Source organism: Sciurus vulgaris (assembly GCF_902686455.1).
Source record: "Sciurus vulgaris genome assembly, chromosome: 8".
NCBI classification, from domain to species: Eukaryota; Metazoa; Chordata; class Mammalia; order Rodentia; family Sciuridae; genus Sciurus; species Sciurus vulgaris.
This window is the reverse complement of record NC_136468.1, coordinates 115,713,046-115,730,883: the sequence shown is the minus strand read 5'-3', so window position 1 is coordinate 115,730,883 and position 17,838 is coordinate 115,713,046. Positions and strand designations below refer to the sequence as shown.

The 17,838-nt window shown below is 40.4% G+C and overlaps 1 pseudogene across 1 annotated transcript in view; it reads left to right on the top strand.

Annotated features, from left to right (window-relative positions):
• Positions 1 to 16,721, top strand: part of LOC306667687 (sphingosine-1-phosphate phosphatase 1-like) — a 37,951-nt pseudogene extending 21,230 nt beyond the window's left edge. The window contains exon 2 of the transcript in view: positions 14,964 to 16,721. The product of the transcript in view is annotated as a sphingosine-1-phosphate phosphatase 1-like (transcript). The remainder of the gene's footprint in view (positions 1 to 14,963) is intronic.
• The last annotated feature ends 1,117 nt before the right edge of the window (positions 16,722 to 17,838 follow it).

Sequence of the window (17,838 nt, the reverse complement as noted above, 5' to 3'; positions counted from 1 at the left end):
AAAAGAAGACCAAAATTGGAGGATGCATAGTTCAAATAGTCATCAAAACAGTGTGGTACTAGCATAAGGAGAGCCATATAGACAACTAAATAGAATTGAGAGTCCAATAAATAGACAAAAACATTTCCTGTCTTCCAGGACTTTTGCAGACATTGGAGACTGGGAAAATGAGAAAGCGAGGGCTGGCCAGAGAGTTACTACTGAGGGAGAGGGTGGGAAGGCCAACTAGAGCTTCCTCTTTAGTGGTCTTAGTGGAGTTGGGTACTGCAGGACCTTCTTTAGGATGGGACCATACAGCACAAAATTTAATCTTTCCACTCAGTATTTTGTGAAAGTCACCATCTAGTCGTATGTAATTCATTTACTCATTCTTGCTACATTAATCCAGTGGGTGAATGTCTCAAAAGCTATGTACCCTTGTTCTGTTGAAGGACAGATGTGCTGTTTCTGGCTTGTGTATTCTCCCTGCCTTAGTGGGAGGTTAATCTTCTGAATGGCTTGCAGAGTCAGGAGGAGTTTGGAGAGGAAGGGAAGGGAGGAGAATTGGGAGCATCTTTGGGCAGGGAACAGGGCAGGTGTGAGGGACCTGGCTACAGAAGTGCAGAGCAGGCCTATGGGTGCCATGAGGACCTGTCTGAGATGGAAGGGGTGCACGTCCTCCAAAGCTATGGTTAGGATGTTTGTCTGTCATGGGCATCACCCCTCCACCCTCTGGACTAGGCTACCTGATCCCTCTATGCCTCTGGGGTACAAGTCAGTTCTCTGTGTATTATGGAGTCAGGAAGAGATTATTACAAAAGACTGCCCATGGGCAACAGTGGCAACACCACCAATTGGCCAGCCAGTGTGTCTCCTTTCCCAGGATGGGCATATTTGAAGAGTTTTATGGTTGGGGAGTCCAGGGATTAGATGTCACACATCCAGATGTAGACTTGCTTGTAAATAAGCCAGCCAGAGCCCTGGAGTGAAGAAGCTTATGCATCTGATCACTCCCCACACCTCAGCAGTACACGAAGCCAGGCTGCTCTGTGGAACCCAACTCTTGGGAAACTTGTGGCAGCCCAGGGCATAGCTCCTCACCTTTACCAGAAAACCAATCTCCAAAAACACCCGGAATCTAGTATTTCATGCTGGGGAGTGTCCTGCACAAAGATGGTCCTGCATAAAGACTCCTGCCAGGGGTCTTCCTTCCCTTGAGAGACCTGACAGCTGTTCTCCCTTGGTTTAAGTATGAGAAAGCTGTCATTGCCTGAGAGCCAACAGACTGCATGGTAGATGAGTAGGATTCCTTCTGACTTCCATGGGGATCACATAGAAAAGCAGGTAGAGTAGGGGGGATCAGCCACAGAGTCAGCTTTGGCAAGATGCCACCTTTTACACCATAGACATGTCAGAATTTGTTAATCTTCATCTATTTCCTCACTGATCCCAATAGCCCCATGCGAAGATTGGATAAACATCCACATAGATGCAAAATTAAAGCGGAGCACAGCAGTCAAAATTGCCCCAAGATAAGCAAGTAGTGGGGCTAGAACACAGGTTTCACTACTCCAAATCGGGGCTTCTGTCTTCTGGGTGGCAAAAAGCCAGGCACACGTGCACACTTGCCTAGGCAGGCACTGAGCTGTGGCTTCACCAGGCTGAGGCTGTCACAGCTCTGATGGAGATGGTGTCTGCTGCCAACTGGTCTTAGATGCAGGTTGTCCCTAGCTAGATAGGGAAGCTGTAGCATTGAGAGAGGGAGTTCCTCATAGGAGGGGATGCCCACCTGGTTCTCCTCTGGACTAAGCTCTGCCACTGCATGGAAATCCTGACTTTAAAAAGTCAGGGGGGAAGATGCAGTCAGTAGGATCAGGTACAGAAACACCACAACAAGGTGCTTGTTAAAGTTTTATTAGCCCAAAGCAAAAGAAAAGTGTGACAAGGTAACAGCAGGCCTTCAGAGCTGCTGGGTCCAGCATGAAATCACCGGGCTGGCACAGCCCTGCACACACCCCCTGGACTGGATTCATCAGGCCTTGTCCACCTGACCATGACTATGAGAATATTAGCTGTGCTCATCTTCCACCACCTCCCTGTCATGGGACCCACTAATGCTTCCCAATCGCCTGGGGAGGTTTGTGGGTGTTGGATTTGAGGGTGATGAGCTATTTCTATTGCATGGATCCCTCAATCCATGCCCAGGCTCCAGTGCAGTCATGGATTTGTCAGGGATCGTCCCTGCCTGGCACAGGGGGAATGGCTAGCAGTTTCTGGCTGAGCAGCATCTGCATGAGGAGGTAGATTTGGGATCAGCCACTGTGTGTCCTCCTGCCCTTACCTGGAATCACTGGATGGGACAGATACTGAGAACAGAAGTGCAGACACCACTCAGTGTCTTCTGGGGTGGCAGTTGAAATGTGGAGCAAGAAAGGCTGCTGGAGGGTGGGACACCTTACCCTTGACCTTTGCTGCTTTTTCTAGGATTTTAACCAAGAAAAACCAATCGTGTTCTATAAAAACCTTTATGTTAATGTTTGAGCAGTTTATTTTGTGTTTTCTACATACTGAGGTTCTCCATCTTTTCTTGAGTTTGGCATTGTTGCTGTTCTGAGAACAACTCTAGGTATATTAACAACTTCACAGAACATTTAGAATTAATATTTGACTGATTAGACAAAATGTTCTCCAGCCCAGGGGTGTGGAAAATTTTTACATTGTGTCAGGGGTGCCTGGAGCTGTCACACTTCATGGCTTGCTAAGGCAGTGTCCCATTCTTGTCCCCATCTCTTCTGTGACTGCCACTCTCAGTCAAGCCCTCCCCTTCTTGGAGGGTGCATATGCTAATTGAAAATCTTTTACAAGTAAAGTTTGCCTCCTCTCCCTCATTTACTCATTTATGGAATCATGTATTTCTGCACCTGGGTTATAAATCCATATCACCCTCCATTCCATCCTTCCAATTGCTCCTGCTTGTCCATGTGCTCTGAACTTTCTTCGTTGGATATTCCCTGACTTTCTGGCATGATGCAATGCTCAGATCCATCTCATGCTGTCTGCTGCAGCCCTAGAATTGACCACTTCTCCAAGAGCCCCATGATTGGAGAGTGAGATTAGAAACCAAGATTGGGTGGATATTGGGATTAGAAAACAGGATTGGACCAAGACTGGTCCTCCAGTGTCTGTCACACACCTTCACCCTGCTGTGTTGAGCCTTGCCCCTGCTCAGGTCACAGCAGCCACAGGCTCAGCTCCTCTGTGCCAGGCAGGGATGTGGGCTCAAGCTCCAAGGCCATGCTCACTCTGGGAGCCTCTGAAGTGACTTCTCCCCTGCTGCCTCAATTCCCTGACTCAAAACTAGAATACTAATAGCCTAGGTCACTGTGTAGTCACCATCCCACAGTGCACTCAGGTGGGAGAGTCCCAACACATAGCAGGGCTATGTGGTACCCACCATGTCTTTAACATAGGCAATTTCTCTCTTGGTTGTTTAAAAAAAAAAAAAACTTTTCTTCATTGGCACTTTCTCTTAAGTACTTTTTTGTGATTTCATTAAATTTAAGACATTCTTTATGGAATCTCTTTGTTCACCTAATTTATTTTTTAAAATTCATTTCAATTGTCATAATAATTGCATACATGGATGGGTGCAATACTTTCATTTATGTTTACAATGTGAAATTGTTAAACCAGAGTGATCAACACATCTGTGCTTCACATACTTGCTGTTTTGTGGTGAAAAAGTTTAGATTCTACTCTTGGCAGTTTTGAAGTGTAGGATGCATTTTTATCTGGAAGTCACCCCTCTTGCAATGAATCACCATCCTGCTCCTCTGGTGTAGCTGGGCTGGTCCTTTGATCCACTCTCCCACAACTACCCGATCCTAGTGAACATAGCTCTGCTCTCCTTTGAGCTTGCGGCTCTACATTTCACATGTGAGATAGACACACATGTAACTCACTGTTGAAGTGAGCCTGGAACTCCACCAGGGCTCAGTCCTTTCCTGGGGACCCATCCTGTGGGCCCCTTTCTCTCTATCTTGGCTTGTGATAGGTAAAGTTGGAAATGACAGTGCTCGGCCTTTTAAAGTTTCTCCTAAGTTATGTGAGTGTGGTGGCATAGGTGTGGCTGAGTCATGGTCCTGCGTAACCTCTAGATGATTCACAGACAATAGACACTAGTGCTGCATGCAAGTCAGCTGGTCCCCTTGTTCAAAATGCATCATATTTTGAGTGAAGACTGCTGAAGGCAGTAGACTCCCCCAATGACAAGACAGGTCAGCAAACAACTGTTTCCAGAAAATAGTGGGTCATTTTGAAGGCAATAATAGAGCTTCTGGATCATTACATGATTCACATCTGAAGAAGCAGCACACCTGGTGAGGTATTACAAGGCTCTGATTACCTCAGCACAGCCATGAAACAGATTCATGGTATGGATTTTAAGTATCCCTTGTTTCAATGGGTGGATGAAAGGCAACAGACTCTCTTATTTGTCAGAGTCATAAATTAGGGCATGAACATTCCCCCTCAAGCTGACAATGGCTGTGGAGCTCTCACAGTGGGTCCTGCTCAGGACTTGGGATGTTCTGGAACTGCCTGCACCTGGGTCCTTGTTGTCCTCTAACATTTTCTCTGCAATTATTGTGCTTCTTAATTTTATGTGTTCCTCATTGTGCATCTGGGTGAGGCAGTTGCCCAGGAGGTATTAGGATTTTATTGTGATTAAACATGATTAACTTTTGTCATCTTTTATTTCTTGTTTTAATTGATGCTTTGAGGTTAAGTAATGAATAGAATAGAATGAAAGTTTATGATAAACTCATTTTTCACTGCCTTAAAATGAATTAAAATCTTATTTAGAATTTTACCCATAGAAACATTGTTTTTTAAGTGAAGGGAGCATATTAAAAAGGCATATTGAAGTTGTATATTGAAGGAGAATAGGAAAAAGGTAGATAAAAAATTGACATCAAGACAGAGAATTCGGATCAGTTTGCCTTCTAAACACCAACAGAAGCATCCAGTGGGCCCTCGGCTCCCTCTTTGTGGTTTTGCCTCCCCCCTGAGTACACAGTCATCATTCATTTACAGTCACTTATCTGCTTTTACATTATTAAGAGATTTAGCTACTTCCCCAGCAACACCAGCATGGCTGCTTCCATTTCCTTTGATGTGATGCTGTGGACACAAGAATTTCAAGTACAGTGGAAAGAATACCAGATCCAACGTCAGTCCTGGCTCTGTCAACTGGTGGGTAGCCTTGGACACACATGTTCTTTCTTGTGTCTCAGTTTCCTCATCTGTCAAGTGGAACCAGCATCCTTAAGTTCAGTTATGTCTGTGTGTGTATGCACCTACATCCCGTGACCACAGCCGGAATTCATCCCAGCCCACCAGGCTCAGCTTCTGTCTTGGCTACAGACTTCCATGATTCCCTTCCAGCATGCTTTTGTGATGTTCACTTCGTATTAAGGATCAAATTGTTCAAATCTTTTCTCAGGTTCTTCTTGTGAGAAATAGAAAGTCCAGTGGTCTATTTTCAGAATACAGTATTTAGCCTCAAGTGTGTTACATTGAGATATAAGAAAGGCAGCCAGAGGGGGAATAGCAGAATAGAAAGTTGCACAATAATCCAGAGCCCATGGATGTGGCAGATCCAAAATCCATCACCTGTACATCTCCTTGAAAAACAGGTGGGGGAAGGGATTGGTTTGACCAAGAGAGAGAGAAATCCCTCTGTTAAGAGTAACTAAAAGAGGGGTGGGAGGGGTGGGGGGAAGGGAAAAAAGAATGAATCAAACAACATTACCCTATGTAAATTTATGATTACACAAATGGTATGCCTTTATTCCATGTACAGAGAAACAAAATGTATCCCATTTGTTTACAATAATAAAAAAAAATTAAAAGAGTAACTTAGCTATGTAAGAGGTATACAGGTGTCAGAATGCATGCACCCCAAGAATACTTTCCCACCTCAAGATAACAGAGGGCGGTAGGAAAAACTAAAGGTATATTTCTTTCAATAACTCAATAATTGCATAGATTATACTCCTGAGTTCCTCCTGTCAGGTCAAGGGGCAGAGCTGCATTAGGGATAAAAGCAGGTGGACTGCCCACCCAGGTGTGATTGCTCTACAGACCTTATTTGGTAGCACACCCTTCTGCAGAAGTACTTTGCCTTTGCCTTGCTAAACTACTTCTGAGCACAGTCTGATTCCTCATGACACCTGGCATGTCAAACATTCTCATATCTGAAATGTTTGGATGTTGTAATTCATGTCTTTTTCTGATGACTGTGAATACAAAACCACAGCTCCTAACCTTTGATGAGCTAAATGTGGGTGTGCTGACCAGAAGTGAGCAACAGGGAAGAGGCACAGCTCCCCTTCCTGATATTCTGTGTGGTCACACCCTGGCTTGTGCCCAGGCAGCCTGCAGGAATCTGAGGTCCACTGGCAAAATATTGGATCAATGGCAACCACTGCAATAGCAGCCACCTGAGTATTTCTGCCCTTGCCTTTCTTCACAGGTCCTAAACAGACCAATAAATATTCACCAGTCACTGTACAGAGAGAGCACACCTGGTCCCCAGGGTGAGACACTAAGACATTTCCAGGGCTAACCTGCAGCCTGCAGAAAGCAATCTGAGTAACAGGGAAAGTCACTGTATGTTTGAGCAGAGTAACATGATCTATTCTTAAAAGGATCATTCTGACTACTGATAAAGATGGGGTAACTGAATAGTGCCAAGGGGCCAAACAAGGACCAGTGGTAAAACCTACTGAGAGGCTGAGCTAACCTTGATTAGGAAATGGCTTTCTAACTGAACTGGTCATAAAAGAAGCACACTGCCTCAGGAGATGGTCAGCAAGTCCCTGAGTCAAAGGAACCCTGGGGGACTAGTTGCTGAGTAGGGAAGTTCTGCCCTCAGTACTCAAGCATCTGATGTGATTAGACAACTCTCCAAGTCTCTTCCAACTGGAGATAATGTGGTTCTGGGAAATCACCTGAAAGAATTATTTTCCTGAGAGTAGGAATCACTGACCACCTGGGAAGATAAGGAGATGTTCAGTGGTGGAAATGTGGGGAGAGGAAATAGAGTAAAGGAGCAGCATAAGCCAAACTCCAGAGGTGAATAAACAGGGTCTTTGGGGAATCTAGCATACCAAGAAAGATGAGGAGGGAGATGGAGCTGGAAGGAGATGCAGGACCTTATAGGGGAGAGCTCCCACAGGGCCTGATGATTCTGAGAAAACATTTTGCCAGCCCTTGTTGAAGAAGCAAAAGAGAGACTGTAGGAGCCAAAGAAGCAGGTTTTGACCCCTTGGTTCCCTAAACAGCTTTTTCCCTGACAGCTTGGTCAGAAACTTCTTGAGTACAGGTCTCCCCAATGTTCACTCTGCTCCCTGCCCAACTTCCCACTGGAAAATATATCCAGAAATGGCTTCCTAACAACCAACAATATAAATACAAGCTCACGTGCGCCCTTTCCTGGTGGCTGTTTTGTGAGTTCATCATAAGAAGATGGGAACAGACAATTCTGGGGACAATTCTGGGGTGGACCGGTATTTGATGCAAGAGAACTATGCTCATGAGATGCCATAAGATGGAGTCCTTTCCTTCCATCAACTCAGAGCCACTCCACAAGCACCACCCCTGGAATTCCCAGTGCTCAGAACCCAGTGACATCATCTTTAGGTAACAATGGGGCTTGTGCCTTCCGAAGACACCCATTGATGGGCAGATTCATGGGGGAATTGGGTCTTTGCTGAGCCATGGGCCTGGTAACAAGTCTCAACGGTATGGATCCTCAAATGGAGAACCTGGGCCTTCCTGGCAGTAAGTATCCCTTCAGTCCTTTGAGGGGACAAACTCAGGGGGTAAACATGGATGGGGTGGTGGCTGCCTGCACAGACTGCTAAATAGTTAAGAGACAGACTCCTCTAGGTTAACTAAGGCATTTTACAAGGCAGAAACCATGTTCTGCCCAACCAGAAAAGATACATTGGTGCCCTTGTCAAGTGGTTCCTTGAGGGTCTTGACCTTAAGTTCAATTTATCAATCTGAGGGATTGGATGGGTCCTGGACTGGGAACCAGAAGGCCTGATGAGTCTGAACAGGTCATGTTCCCTCTGGACCTAGTGTCCCTTATCTCTAAAAGGTTAATGTGGACTCTTAGGCTCCCTGCAGACCTAGTTTTAACTGAATAATAAAATGATGAGATAGGTCTTTAAGGAAGGAGGGAGGGAATGGATGGATGAATGAGCCAAATCAAGGAGAGGGATGAGAAATGGTTCAGGTCCTAAGCCAGAGTTGTGAGTCAGCTGCCTCTTTTCTTTCTTTTACTGCCTCAACCTGGTTCTTGCTATACTTTGGATTCATGGGACTGTGTTGTGTGGTAACCGATGACTGCATTATATTTCTTCACTGGAGGAAGAAGCTGTGGCAGGAGAAGTGTACCCAGCATTGGGTGGAAGTGATGAACGCTTCCACCTTCACTAACAGTCCACTCTTGTACTGTATAAATACGCAGAGACACCATGGTATCAATGCAGCTATCAGAATAGGCCCTCCCTGAGCTGGTACCAACACTGAGATTAAAGTCAAGATTCCAGATTGTCTGTGGGAGACAGACACCCCTGAAGGCAGGGTTTATGGCCTCAGAGGCAGCAGCCCCAGGGCAGTGACCCCTGTTGCTATGCAAGCTGCTCTGGTGGTCTCACAGCAGCTCCTATCTAATCAGTTGCCACAGTGCTAGATCAGATCCCCATTCCCGATTCCCATCTTTCAGGAGATACCCTTTGCCCCACCCCTCCACAAAATGCCTCCCATGCGGGAACGCTCTGCCTCCTAGGCATTGGACATCAATCTTGAAAGGAATGTCCACTACCATTCCCTTCCCACACTAGCCCTGGAGCGAACTGTTTCAATGCCAAGCTTTTGCTTCATATTTGTGGCCTCCACTCACTGAAGGCAGTCATGTTGACACAGAGGGCCCAGTTGGATGTTACGTTAAGATTTTTGAAAAGTCAGAGTCTGTTGTGTCTCGTTTGCTGTTAGGAGTGCAATGTCCTTCCTCTGGTTGATGGTGGCACAAGTCTAACCGACACAATGAGAACTGGAAGTTGGGTTTGAAGAGACACATTGAATCAATACTTGTGGATGAGCTCAATTACCTCCATCCAAACATACGCTAAGTCCACAAAGGTACTGCTGTTCTGCAGGATGGTAAATACAATTGCCACAAGAATGACAGTTGCTGAGGGCCACTGGTATGGCAGTCCACAATGGCCATGCCACTGGTCAAACAAGTCTTCATGAGGCCCATGAAGCACACCGCACTGTGGGCTGAATATGTTTTTGTAAGGCAAAATTATTTTTGTTTTCTTTTTTCAAATTTAAAGACCTATGAAAAGAAGAGGCTTAAAGTTAACAACCAATATTCTATTTGAAAAAGGAAGAGAAAAACAGGAAAACTTCGTAAACACATACCCAATATTTAGAGATTTTTGTAAGATTTTTTAATGAAAATGTATATTTTAATTGTCACCTGAGTCTACTACATTTTCATCCAAAATGGTTAAAACCTATTTTTATTTTAAGTGATCAATGAATAAGGTAAGATCTTTATCTGGACAAAAACAAATTGTAAAAACACTGTACTGAAGATTATTTCCAGCGAATCCTCATTTAGTACTGCACACTCTTTCCAAAGGTCAATACTTTTTATCAATACATCTTTAACTGGTCATCTAAACATAAATTTCATTGGTGCTTTTACTATGACTTTTCTAACATGAAAAGTTTTCAACATAGTTCATCAACACTTATTTCATCACTACCCAATCAAATTGCATGTCTTACTGTAATATCAATTACTACTAGCTTATCTTTGTTACTGTCTATAAACAATTCCAAGCACTAAAAGGAAGAATAAGCACCTACCATGCAAATTTTTGGAAAGGCAGTGTGTATCTCTTTTTTATCTGACAAAGCAATTTCATATTTATAACTAATTTTTCTTTAGGCAGAAGGCCAAAGTATGAGATTTGGGCATTTTACTTCATGCCAAATATAACAATTAAATCAAAACACATTTAAAGTCATATACACATCTTTGTGAACCAGAAAAAATAGGAAGGCTGGGGCTGTTGCTCAGTGGTGGAGCACTTACCTCTAATGTGTGAGGCTCTGGGTTTGATTCTCAGCATCACATACAAATAAATAAAAAATAAAGGTTCATTGACCTCTAAATAATATTTTTAAAGAGAAATTAAAAAAGAAAGATTTCCTGGAAATATTTAATAAATCTAATTCAAAAGCTTCTATTACAGGAATTTTCTAATATGTTTCAGAGAAGATATTTATAAAGATTAGTGAAATGGAATTGTTAGTTACCTTTCTCTTATAATGGGAATGAAGTTTCTTAATTTAGAAAATTATTGTTCTATACAGTGTAAGTACCCTATTTAATCTTATTGGTGACTGAATTTACAAGACAATCCCTACCTTAAATGAAGAAACCAGTTTTAACATAAACAAACTGAATTTTACTTAGTTAAGGAAGGAAGATGACAGAGAATTTTAAAATGAAGACACATATATAAAAAATGCATGTTTTATTATTGTGTATTTATGGCAAAAGTTCTTGGTATAGAATATTACAGGCATAGAGTAACTTTGAATTGGTTTATCACTTAGGGATTGGAAGTCTTCAATGTTGAAATCAAATTTTCCTGGAACAAGTAGTACGCAATTAGTGACTGCCACTCCCACAAAGACTAAGGGCAGAGGAAAGATTACCTTGGTATGAGTTCTTTAATATTTAGATATTAAATTGATAAACACAGGCCAAGTAAACATAACCAGAGTTCATATATTCTACCCAGAAAGCCAGAAGAACTTCTCAGTTTTCAAAATGGATTTTTCCTTTTTGTTCAATGATGTTATCTAAGTATACCACAAAATGTTAGCGAGGGCCAAGGTGTCTCCACCTCTGGCATGGAGAGTCACAGGTCTTAGATTGCTCAATGCAGCATGGTCAAAAAGCAGATATATTTTTTTTGTTGTTGTTTAGAATTCATGTCTTATATGCATTCAACTAGTTTGTTAATAAATTTCTGACCACTTTTACATATTTTTAGTTTTGTGATTATGTCAATGTGATTTAAGGTTTAAAAAGTTAATCATTGACTACTCTGAATAATTTTCCACATAGCCTGTGGTTGTTTGGGAGCATGATATAACAACACAAAATGAAGAGGTGGTATTAAGGTTGTCTCGATGGCCAGGAGATCAAAATAATTATTCCATCACAATAAGTAAGGTTTGCATTCGTTAACAAGGAGTCTTTACATGTACGTTAGGCACAAAACTCCAATGGAAAAATTTTTGTAAAGTAGATGCTATTTGATGTGATAGATATATTCATTTTATTATCTATTCCTTGGGGAAAATTTTCCTGGATGAAGATGGAACTATCTAAAAAACATAAGCATAATAATATCAAAAGAAGAGCCCCAATAGGTGGTCCTGACACTACTGTGTCATTGCCCCTTTGGAGCAGCCATGTAATTCTTATGTTTGCAGGTACACTTTTCAGTTCCCTGTCCAATTGTGACATGAGTGAATGTTGCCATTAATAATCTGGGGTTATGGGGGTAGAAATTGATCAATGGCAGAGTAAAAACATTATCTTATTATCTTTGCTTTCTCTCTGATTTGTTTTTTTATTTTTCTCCCACTTGAATATTTACTCCCACACTTATTATCTTATCATTGGATTTTAATTTCTCAGTAATGAAAACAAAGATTTGGTTTTTCTTCTGGATTCTGCAATTTTATATTTTTCCCCTTGGGGGGAAAAAAGAATGGGGACATACAACATTAAGTAATGCAGCATGTTCTTATTTTTAAAGGAAACTCAAATATGACAAGTGCAAGTGACATTACTCCAAAATAAATCCCTTTTCCCTCATGCCTCATGACTTACCATAGATTCTCTTGTTTAACTGCCCCTAAAGGATATGAGGTGTGCTTCACTTCCTTGGAGATATTCCTTATTAATAAATGTTCTCCATATTACTGCAAATGATTTTAAATAAAATAACATGACTAGTGAATAAATAATATTGAATAAAATAATATTACAGTATCAGAAAATTATGTAATTTGCTTGATGCGATATATGCATGCATAGATAGATGGACAGATACATAGATACGTTCATACAGTTAGTAGTTACAGACAGCTGCACCTCTTTGGTCTTTTAATTAAGATAATTAAGAAAACTCTGATACCCACAGGGTCAGCTTTCAGTATCTGTGCTGCCATCTATCATTCATGATCACAATATGAAGTGTAATTGAGAAGAAAGGTGTTATTTCATATAGATTTTGCTCTCATTTTATTCTGATTTGTGAAACAGCTGAGAAAAAGTGTGGATGTGGCATTTAAATGATAAGGCATTCAATTTCAATCTCGATTTTGAAGCTTTCTTGAAGAAATGTTGTCTTACTTTGTCTTAAAAAATGTGAACAAAATAGAACACACACAATATTCTTCAACAATCTATAAAATGCATGTAACAGCCTGGTAGAAAGTAAATGTTAATATTCTTTCATCAATCTTTCTGGCTATGATCTATCCTGTCAATTTATGAACAAATGTATCTAAAAATTTCACTTATACTAAGATATAAATAAGTGAAAAAAGGTCTAAATTTTACAATATAGTAAAGATATTTGACTTACACATTTTCAGAACTATAATCCAGGGAAAGGACATGAAAGAATGACTTAATTCAGGTAATATAATTCTCAACAAAATATGAAAAGATGCTTCTGAAACAAATCAGAGATTAGGCATATGCACCACCTATGTGTAGAATCAACCTAGAATTTAATCTGAATGTGTAGATATAGTTAACCATACCTTCTATATATTTATGTTCTTATATTAAATTATTTTGATATTTGTGTCAATATATGACATTCATTTACTTGGAAATGATAATATATAAACCTCACATGGGAGAACATTTGTTAGAAACTTGCAACCAGATATTAGAACTCTAGAGGTTTTTATACAAAATCAAAATCTCAAATTCAGATTTAAATACTGTATTTTGTGAGATTACTACTAAAATACAGGGCATATGATATTAATTTTCATATTTATTCTCTCATGTATGTCCTATTTTCATAACAATTAACAGGGACTTAAAATCAACCAAGGCCTGATTTTCATTAGCAGTCAGAAAACTGCAAATAATAATTTCACTGAGATCTCATCTCACCCCAATTAGAATAGCAACCATTAAGAATGTAAATAATATTAAGCATTGGCTAGCATGTGGCAATAAAAGGTGTTCCTAAGTATTGTTGGTATGACTGCAAATGAGTACACGGTTCAAGGTGTGTGGAGATTCCTCAATGCCAAAATAACTCCACTGTTATGTATCTCTAAAAAGAACAAATTTTTAAGATTTACAAAGGAGCAACAATGGAGTCATCATTTGATCAGCTATTCCACTCCTCAGTATTTATACAAAATAATAGAAATAAGCACATTATAGCAACGTATATGCATTCCCATGTTTATAGTTTTGAAATTTAGAACAGTCAAATCATGAAACCAGCCTACACATCTGTCAACAGATGAATGAATTTTAAAAATGTGATATACTTTCTCACAAGCATACATACATTCACATGCAATGGAGTTGTACCAAGCCATGAAGAAGAACAAAATTATGACATTTTCATTAATTGAGTGGAACTGGAGAAAATTGTGCTCTGTGAAGCAGATCAATTCAGAAAGCCAAGGGTCAAAGGTTTTCCCTCATATGTGAAAAGCAGAGAGAAAAAAATGGAAAAACAGAAAATAAAAGGGAGATCAGTAGAGGAAACAACGGGTTAAGGTAAATCAAAGATCAGAAAGAAAAAGGAAGAACTGGGGAATACAATCCAACAAATTATTCTATATGTGTATATAAATGCAGCAAAGTAAATCCCACCTTCATGTATAATTATAAGGCAACAATGAAAATTTTAAAAAATGTAATCAAGTAGAAAGAAAATCAGAATAGTAGTGGGAAGGGTGTAAGTGAAGGGAAGCTGAGACAGAAATAGGAAGCACTGGGAGATGAATAAGAATAAAATATATTATGTATAATATGAATATGTAATAATGAACCCCATTATTACATACCATTTTAGTTCACCAGTAAAACCATAAAATAGATTAACCAATGCAACACTAAAAAACCCTAAAATTCACTGAGAAATGATGTGAAGTCTCTACACTGGAGATGAAGATGCTGGGAAAAGGAGAATTAGGACTTTTAAAATGTAGAGCAAATCAAGACACTGGAACATTCAGTTTTATATTAGGATGAGCATACTTCAAGTGTGTCAGTAATTAAAAAATAAAGAAAAGAAATGTAAATTAATGGAGTTGCATTACTGGCTTTAGGACTCAAAGCCAGGAATCCAAAGCCAAACTATTTGACCCTAAAGTCACAATATAATAAGTTTCTGTTTTAGATAATGTGACTGGATGTATAAATAAACGATTTAAATAGAGGCAGGCATACCGATTTATTAAAACCTTTATTTAGGGGTCCTGTTTGTTTGATTATGAAAAATATGCCGGTTATTTAATGCAGAGAAAGCAGAAAATAACTATATGCAGAGGGTCTGATGAGCAAAACCACAGAAGCTGCAATTACAAAGGGGTGGAAGATTATAAGAAGGCCACCCTGACAAAGCCACTCGGAGATGAAGTAACTGGATACAACGAGTCACTGAGGTATAATACTGAGGGTAAAAATAGTATAACTCAGTTCTTGGTGAATTAAAAATGAAAATATTTCAAGTAATGGATTCCAAGACCATAAAAATGTGTCAAAATGTTAGAAGTCATTCCTCTTTTCTCAAGGAGAGTACCAATTCTGCTCTTTGATTTATTTTAAAAAGAAAAAAAAATGTGATAAGAGGCATCAAGACTCCAGCGCTGGCCAGGCGCGGGGAGGGCTCCCCTCCTCCAGATCCCGTTAGCTCGTCGCTCAGGCAGCACCCAGCCCGGCGGGCTGTCCGTCTGCAGGAGCCGCAGAAAGTGGCCCATTTCCAGCTTCAGTGCGGGTGGAGGCGCCGCCGAACCGCTCAGCCAAATGGAGGAAGGATGAGAAGGCGGAGGCGCCGCTAGCGGGAGACCCCCCGGGGGCGAGGACGGCAGTCCGGAGCGACCAAGGGCCCCCAGCCGCCGGGAGCGACCGCAGTCAGCGGCGCCCCCAAAGGCGTACGGAGCCGGCTGGCGGCCGAGCTGGGCCTGGCCTCGTCGCGGCACGCGGGCTCCCTGCGATGCAAATAGCTGGCGGGCAAGGAGGGCGAGCTGGCCCGCGAACAACTGGCCGCTCTCCTACCTGTTCTGCTTTGGCACGGAGTTGGGCGACAGACTCTTTACATCATGTTCTTCCCTTTCTGGATCTGGAACCTGGACGCCCTGGTGGGTCGCAGGCTGGTGATCATCTGGGTGTTGGTCACGTATCTGGGCCAGTGCACCAAGGACATCATCCGCTGGCCGCCGCCCTCCTCGCCACCCGTGTCAAGTTGGAGGTCTTCTGCAACTCCCAGTACAACATGCCCTCCAGCCACGCCGTGTCTGGCACCGCCATCCCCATTTCCATGGTCCTTCTCACCTATGGCCGCTGGCAGTATCCTCCTGTATGGGGACTGATTCTTATTCCCTGCTGGTGTTCTCTAGTTTGCCTAAGTAGAATGCACATGGGAATGCACTCCATTCTGGACATTATTGCTGCATTCCTATGTACCATTTTAATCTTAGCTGTTTCCTATCCATTTGTGGACCTGATTGACAACTTCAATCAAACTTATAAATATGCTCCACTAATTATCATCGGTCTTCATTTAGCTTTAGGGATTTTTCCTTTCACTCTTGATACCTGGAGCGCATCCCGTGGAGACACAGCTGAGATTCTGGGAAGTGGTGCTGGAATTGCATGTAGATCCCATGTTGCTCATATCGTGGGTCTACTATTAGATCCTTCTTCAGAGATACTACCTTTAGCTAGGCCCCCCGTTACTGTGACTCTGTTTGGAAAAGTCATATTGCGGATCCTCATGGGAATGATATTTGTACTGATCGTCAGAGATGTAATGAAAAAGACCGCCATTCCTTTAACTTGTAAAATCTTCAACATACCATGTGATGATATTGGAAAAGCAAGACAGCACATGGAAGTTGAACTTCCTTATCGGTATATTACCTATGGTATGGTTGGTTTCTCCATCACATTTTTGGTTCCCTACATATTTTTCTTTATTGGTATCTCTTGATGGGGACATACTGTTTGTGATAAGAAAGAGGTTATCAGTTATTGATACCTAAAAATATACTCTAGAGAAAAGATCAGAGTTAGGCTTTTGTAAGAATTTAACTTAAATAATTAAGTAAATTCTTAAGAGTCAGTGCTTTTTATCATTGCACATCCAGATTTTGTCTTAGGTGTGCTGAGCTATTTCTGTACTGAGAAAATGATAAGGATCTATTTAGAATGTTCATGTAATGTTTGGAGAGTTCTGTGCTGTTATGGATTCAAGTTATATGTAGCACATATTAAGGTACATAATAGGCAATTATATATCTAATATGTTATATATAAAATAATATACCTAAGTTTTTTAAAACTGAGGTGTATTATGAAATCAATAACAATATGCAAACAGTTGTGCCTGTGTATTTGAAATTAATACAAATATATGTTAATGTTATTAACATATATTTAACATTTATTTACTAGGAGGCCATTTCCTAATTGAACTGCATAATTAATAGACCAGAATTCATATGCTACCACATATTAATTTACTGCCTCTTTTTACACTGCCATCACCTTTCATGTTACCCATGCAGTTGAACATGGGAGGCATTCTTAATGGACCTAATTTCAGAAAAATTACTTTTTAGATTCCTTATTTTTTTAAGTTCTGTACACTGCGTTGAATGTATTGTTTTTGCAACTGTTTTGTACATCAGTTTAACAATTCAGGTACTGAATTTTATTGTTTGCTAATTGTGCCTTTCTGTTGCTGAATTAAGAAATGCCATGTATACTGTGATATAAAAGACTAATTCTATCTTAATTACTTATAATCAGGCAACTATTTTAAAAATATATGTCAAACTAACAGGGATTGAACTAAACCACCCTTAATCCTTTAGTCATTTATTTAGAAAGAAATGTGGAATGGGCTAAAATTTCTCACTAATTTATTGGAAAGCTAAGTGGATAAATATTTTCCATTTTTCTTAGGTTTTTTCTGTGTACTCTAAGTTATAGGAACAAGATATAATTTTTTGCACATTGTTGTCTTGATTGTTTATACTGCAGGTAGCTATTTCCAGTGAACAGAACATAGTTGAAATTTATAGGTGGGACAGTGCAAATGCTTCATATGTAAAACCATTTTTCTAAATTTGGAAAGGATTGGATTTCCCACTGTTCACTTTTAATACTCACTTAGTTGATAAGTGAGTATCTTAAGTTGTTGAACTTAAGATAAATTATAAAATCTAAAAATAATAAATATCAATTGTTTAGATCCTATTATTTTTCCAACTTTTTATTATTTTCACAGTGGAAAATTTGGGTATAGTATGTAACTATTTTTTTTTGTCTGTGCATTTATATTTTCAAGTGTGATTGTAAGTAGATTAACATAATTTTATTTGTAGTAAGATATTCATAAAGAAGAGAATTAACTTTCCATATAAATGAACATCAGGTATGGGATTACTGATTTTAGTGCAATATCTATATGATTATCCACA